The sequence below is a fragment of the Boleophthalmus pectinirostris genome, unplaced genomic scaffold (assembly GCF_026225935.1).
Source record: "Boleophthalmus pectinirostris isolate CB_2022bp ecotype Guang Dong unplaced genomic scaffold, ASM2622593v1 HiC_scaffold_1, whole genome shotgun sequence".
Classification (NCBI taxonomy): Eukaryota; Metazoa; Chordata; class Actinopteri; order Gobiiformes; family Gobiidae; genus Boleophthalmus; species Boleophthalmus pectinirostris.
In genome coordinates, this window is record NW_026570970.1 from 28,212,130 (window position 1) to 28,218,782 (window position 6,653).

A 6,653-nucleotide genomic window follows, 5' to 3' on the forward strand; every position below is an offset into this window, starting at 1 on the left:
AATGCAAAAATTAAAAACATTAACATTAACTGGATTTCTAACTAAAATGAATGTAGTTTAAATATAGTTTCTTACCTTTGAACAATTTTGATCAATGCCAGTAGTGATCACATGTGCAGCTTGTATGTAGTGTGGCTCCTATATATAGTCCTGTAGTTTGTATGCATTGTCCATACACAATGTTAAATCCTCCCACGCAACATGTAACCAAATCTATAACTTTGTGTGGCCATCTTATCATTGCATTGTTAAATGGAGTTTGTGATGTGATTATAGTGAGCCTGGGAAGTTTTCACACTAAACAATGGGACAAAAAACAGGAGAAAAATGCTTTATGATTGGCCTATTTCAAGGGGGGTGTTTTCATGTTTTTGTGTGTTCATGTGTCACCTGTGCCAGAAGTGACATATGATAGTACACAAAACCCATGGTGCTGTATTGTATGGGATGTACTTAAATATAAAACAATGTTATAGTGTTTTCCTACAAATAATATGGTAGGTGGTTTGACCCGAGCCCCATCCACTGCACACAATAGAAGTTCCATTGGACACTTAATCCATTGTAGTATGGTGTGTGATCACATCTTTGGCACTTGTGGCTGCAAAGAGCTATGTTAAAATGTTGTTACTTTCTCAAAAACATGGACCTTCTATAAAACAGGACTAAACCAGGTCTAAACCAGAACTGAACCAGCACTGAATCAGAACTAAATCAGAGCTAAACCAGGACTAAACTGATCTCAGTCCTGGTCTCAGTCCTGGTCTGGTCCCCGTCTCAGTCCTTGTATCATTCCTGGTCTCAGTCCTGGTCTCAGTCCTGGTCTGGTCACGGTCTCTGTGCTGGTCCCAGTCTGGTCCCGGTCTCAGTTCTGACCACCCGACAGTTTATGCTAGTGCACCTCCGGGCCTGTCCCAACACTCAGTCCTGGTTCAGTCCTGGTTTAGTCCTGGTTTAGACCTGGTTTAGACTTGTTTCAGTCCTGTTTTAGTCCTGGTTCAGTCCTGGTCTCAATCCCAGGCTCAGTCCTGGTCTGGTCTCGATCTCAGTCCTGATCACTTCAGAGTCTACGCGGGTGCACCTCCGGGCCTGTCCCGACACTCAGTCCTGGTTCAGTCCTGGTTTAGTCCTGGTTTAGTCCTGTTTTAGGTCTGTTTTAGTCCTGTTCAGTTCCACTTTCAGTCCTGGTATGGTCCGGTCTCAGTCCTGGTCTTCAGTCCCAGTCTGGTCCCAGTCTCAGTCCTGATTACTTAAGAGTCTGCACGGGTGTACCTCTGGGCCCGTCCCGACACTGAGTCCTGGTTCAGTCCTGGTTTAGTCCTGATTTAGACCTGGTTTAGACCTGTTTTAGTCCTGGTTCAGTCCTGGGATCAGTCTGTATGCGACTCAAAAGTCCGGTATTGCCGTTTAAGTCAAGGAAACGAGAAATGGTCATTATCTGTTTTTCCATTATTCATTTAAACACAAAAACTGAAAAAAAAATGAATCGTTATCCATTTTTTAATTTTGGTTTTGGAGACAAATAATGAAGAAAATTTTCCTATGTATGGAGTTTAAAAATGTATGAAACAAAAGAAAAATCCAGGTAATATGGGTCCTTTAACATTATGAAGAGAGAATGAAAGTGCAGTGTAAACCATCACAGAATGTATTATCATTATTAAATGATGTATTCAATTTAACAATACAGCAAACAATTCCACAATGCTTTCACTTTGCATGAGATGAAAGAGATTGAACACAATAGATTCATTATGTTTCCCTATTCTTTCTGAACCATACAAAACTCCAGGATTTGTCATTGTATTATAGGACTGTCCCACTGTGGAGTTTTTCAGGGGAGGAGTGGGCTCAGGTATCGGCAGAAAAAGAACACAAAGAGGAGGCGTTTGGGGAGTTAGACAGAAAATGATTTGTGAACATGAGGCAAAGGGGATTTTACGTGAATCACTTTGCTTTTATGGACCATATTCTCAAGGCTACGTTTTGAAAAATAATCAAAACAAACTAAAAAAAATATACTGCAAGAGAGTGAACTTATCTTAAGGTGAAGATAAGATCTGATATCATTTTGGGCACAAAGGAAATAGACAGCATTCTATTCTATCCTGTCTTATCCTATATACTATTAAACTAGAAAAGCACTCAGAGAGCGCAGACCTCCGCCAAGGACTACCCCCATTTTTTATATAAATTGCGATAAAATCAGTCTTCTGGATCAGATCCGGATCAGCCTGTGGAATATGAAAGAGGATCTCATTGTCCATCCCTGAGTAAAATTTCATGGGGTTTGGTCAATAATTAACCGAGATATTGAGAAACAAAATTTTTGGCCCCATTTACCACAATGTTAACTAAAATTTCAAAGTGATCCAGAATCCAGGATTTCTTCCGGATCACCTCCAAAATGAAATCAGTTCTTCCTTTTCACATTTCCAACAAATCCTGAAAATTTCATCAAAATCGGTCCATAACTGTTTGAGTTATGTTGCTAAAAGACAAACAAACAGACAAACGCCGGCAAAAACATAACCTCCTTGGCGGAGGTAACAATTGCTTCATGATCTAAAAGTGTAGGTAAAATTGCACTATGCCCTAACTGGCCTCAAACAAACATACTTTTTGATCATATGTGCTGAAATAAAACTCAGATTAAGTCTACCATATTTTTTGGACTATAAATCGCGCTTTTTTTCATTGTTTGGGTGGTCCTGCGACTTATATATTAAAATTTTTACACTGACAGCCGCGAGAGGGCACTCTAGGCTTGTGTGTCAGTATCTATTACTCCTGTACCACTGTCACTTCACATTCTACTGCGCATGCCTCCTGTAGAAAAAGCCACTGTCTTGCTGCAAATAGTGAAATATGCAGCTGAAAACGATAATCGAGGAGCAGAGAGAAAGTTTGGCGTGAGCGAGAAACTTGTGAGGAATTGGTGGAAAGCAGGGATGGAGAACACAGCTTCACGGCAACCGGGCGAATGCATCATGCAACTCTCCTGGAAGTCACTGGATGAATCGACAAAGCCTGAACTTCAGTGACACCGAAACCATCCTGTCGGGATTCAGGAAGGCTGGAATTGATGCTGACACAGAGGAGGAAGCGGTGCTCCATTTACCTCATGGATCTATGGTTTATCTCCAGAGGTCACGCAGAAGTGACACCGAGGATGAAGAATTCAGTGGATTTAGTGATTTGGAGTGAGAGTGTGAGTTTGGTAAACTTATGTTATGTTGTTGATGCTATAATTATCTGAATAACTGTTAATATGTTACGTTAATATATTAACGCCTATTCAGCCTGTTGTTCTCTATTCTGTTGTTATTACTAGAACTTGCCTTTCTTAATGAAATATCGATTCCTGGTCTCTGATTTTATAAAATACATTTCCCCAAAAAGTGCGACTTATAGTTCGGTGCGACTTATATATGTTTTTTTCTTCTTCCTATAATATAATTTTTCCTTCTACCTATAATGCAAAATTGACTTTTTAGAACTTTTTACCATGTTATAGTTATTTCCCTTCACTATTCACCCTCTCGAAGTTGTATTTAGAGTGTTTGAGCAATCTTTAATCACTCTTTTTCAAGCCCACTCCAATTTTTATTTCTTAATCGGTGATCCATGTAGGATTCGGCAGTGTTGCGTATCCATTTTGCTGGTTTTTGGCTGCGTGCTATCCACTGGAGTTGTTTTAGATGAATATTGTAATTTAAAATGTGCACATTTTAACAGAATGATCCATGGGTGTCATAGATTACAGGTATATAGCAAACCCAAGTACAATAGGTCTTCTTTAATATATTTTTTCACTCAATAATTTTATGTATAATAAAGCATTACATTAAAATTACATGCTTAAATTTACTAATGAAAGTCAAAATAAAAACTTCACAGAGACACACAGGCTAATTTTGGATTTAAAACAATGCATTTTTGTCAGATGGAGTGTTATTATGTTATATTGAGTATGTTGTCAGTCAATATTGCAAGGCAGTATTGATACTTTTGTGATATATTGTGTAGGAAGTGACTCTGTATTTCATATGTCTTACTTGATTTCAGATTGAACATTTTCTCCCACAGTCATAGACCTTTTGGCTTTGAAAACGTGCATCCTTGTGTTTAGTTGTGCCTTCTTCCTGGAGCTGAGTGTCTCTTCTTAACCAGTCTTCCTCTGTCATTTGCTCCTCACCACAATGAGATGAGCACCAACAGGCTTTTTGATGCTCCGGTCTCTGTGTACATGGTTTACAGCAAAAGGATGACTTAAGTACATGTGTTTTTGGAAACCCCTGGGGAAAAGCAAATGCAAAAAAAGCACAGTTTGATTTTGACTTTGATTTTGACTTCGATTTTGACTCACTCATATCATTATTGCACTGTTTTCCTTATGACCTCTTGTATTAAGCTGAGATTTTATATTTCATTGCTTATTTTCTATTTTATTTTGACTTGTACATATATATTTTTATAATTATGTCTTATTTGACACCTATTATTATGTGATGTGTGAGCAACTGTGTCCAAATCATTTTCCTTGTGGATCAATAAAGTTTAAGTCTGACTTGGAAAGACATTATGGATACAAGAAGGAGATTACATGGTTAACCTGGAATCATGTTTTGTTTCATTCACACATGTTTGAGTAACCCTTTACTATTACACCATCTGTATATATCCAAAATGCTCTGTCCCACCTTGTGATGTCATTTAGTGGTAGTTTTCAGGTTAACAGCTACCTTTCATCTTTTGTTCAGTAGAGATTGGCAATTCTACGGCTGAAATCATCCAAATTATTCTAGTGAAAGTGTATGGATTTTAAAAACATAGTGGAGTGCTTCCTGCATTACCACATGACATCACTAGGTGGAATACAGTGTTTTCTATTTGAGAGAAGACCACAGATTTAATATGCAGGATTTGTGTGTTAAACATGAATGAACAAAGCAAAAAAAAGTATGTTTGTGATGAGGAAACAACATTATAACATGGTACTGTGCAAAACATAATGACTATGTTTGTTTGTATTGTGTTCTGAATGAAATAAATGAACCTTTACTATGATTTCCTCCCCTCCCACGAGCGCCCCACTGGAAATCAGACAGAGTTATTATTGTTTGATTCACGCACAGCATGACACAGACTTTTAGCTGTTTTTGTTTGTGTCTGCCCTCTCCTCCGGTCAGATGAGCACCAGCTGAGGCCTAAGAAGCTTTTGGCAATAAAGATTAGGATGAAAAAGAGTGAGATTGTGAATTCTTGCCATTTAGAGTTTGAAGGCTACAATCAAAATAAATGATTTTCTTACAGTGGAGGGCATACTCCACATGAGAGCCAAAGCCAAACGAATTAATGAAATATTACAACCAAGCCAGACAGTTGTGAAAGCAGTTCACTTGGCCTGTCTGTGGAGTTTAAGTCATTTTATCAAGATGATGGGTGTAACAATATCTAAGTCTCACAATACAATATCATCACTTCAGGAACCTCACAGTACAATATTTATTACAATATTGTGGGAAAGCTCAAGATTAGGGATGTAACAATATCCATATCTCTCTGTACAATATTTTCATGATATACATCTCACGGTATTTATCATGATATTTTGTGAAGGCTAACAAAACTTTTAATATGCTACTTTTTCCTCTTAAAATGTCTTGACAAGACTTAATCCAAAGAATTAAGACTTAAAAGTGCTTAGAACTGTTATTTCTTCATGTAGTCTGCACTGAAACGGAGCAAAGGATCATGGTCTATGACATAGACCATGTTTTTTATGTACTTCCCTCTTTTTTTTCGCTATTGCTGAACCATAATTCTTCATTTAAGCAAAAAGACTTGTAATTCGATATATTGTGATGGTCCATGATATTATTGTGAGAACTTTGACGATACAATATCATGATATTTCAGTTACTGTTACATCCCTAATCAAGATGGTACTGCTTAACCTCTCATCTCAACATAAAATTCATGATCCCCTCATCCTTTAGTTGAATGTTAAAATGTCAGTGTACTTTGAAAGAAAAATATAAGGTAAGCAGCAAAATTTTATTTATGTAGAACTTTGTGGTGGTTGCAAATGACCTGTACAGAAAATTGTAGCTAAAGTAACAACATTTTGGTGGAAACATGCAGGAAGCTCTCCTCCAGGACAAATAAGACTCAGGTTTGTGGAGATGCAAGTCCACTCACAGTCTTGTTTTCGAGTGCAATAAAAACAGGACAAAAAAACACGCATTTATGTACATTCATTTTTCATTTAAGTTATACTATTTACTACATACTGTGGCTTTAAACATTTATAATCCTATTTGTTGAATGGTATTTGAATGGCAGAGTTTTTGTTAGAGACTTTTCTTCACAAATTTCATATTAACTCTGTAAAAGCATGCTTAATTTTCATTGCGTGTCTCTTTGAAGATGAATTAGAATGAACCTTAATAGACTTACAAGGCTAATATGGAGTTTAGACTGAACCAGAGGCCTGTCAGACAGTTGGACAGACACAAGGCATTCCCCCTCAAATGACCTCGGAGAAAATGGCAGCTGTTTTTCAATGAGCTCATGATGGTGGAAGCCCGGATTCGTCATAGCTCTGAGCTGTATATAAAAAGTGTGTGTGCGTGTGTGTATATATCAAG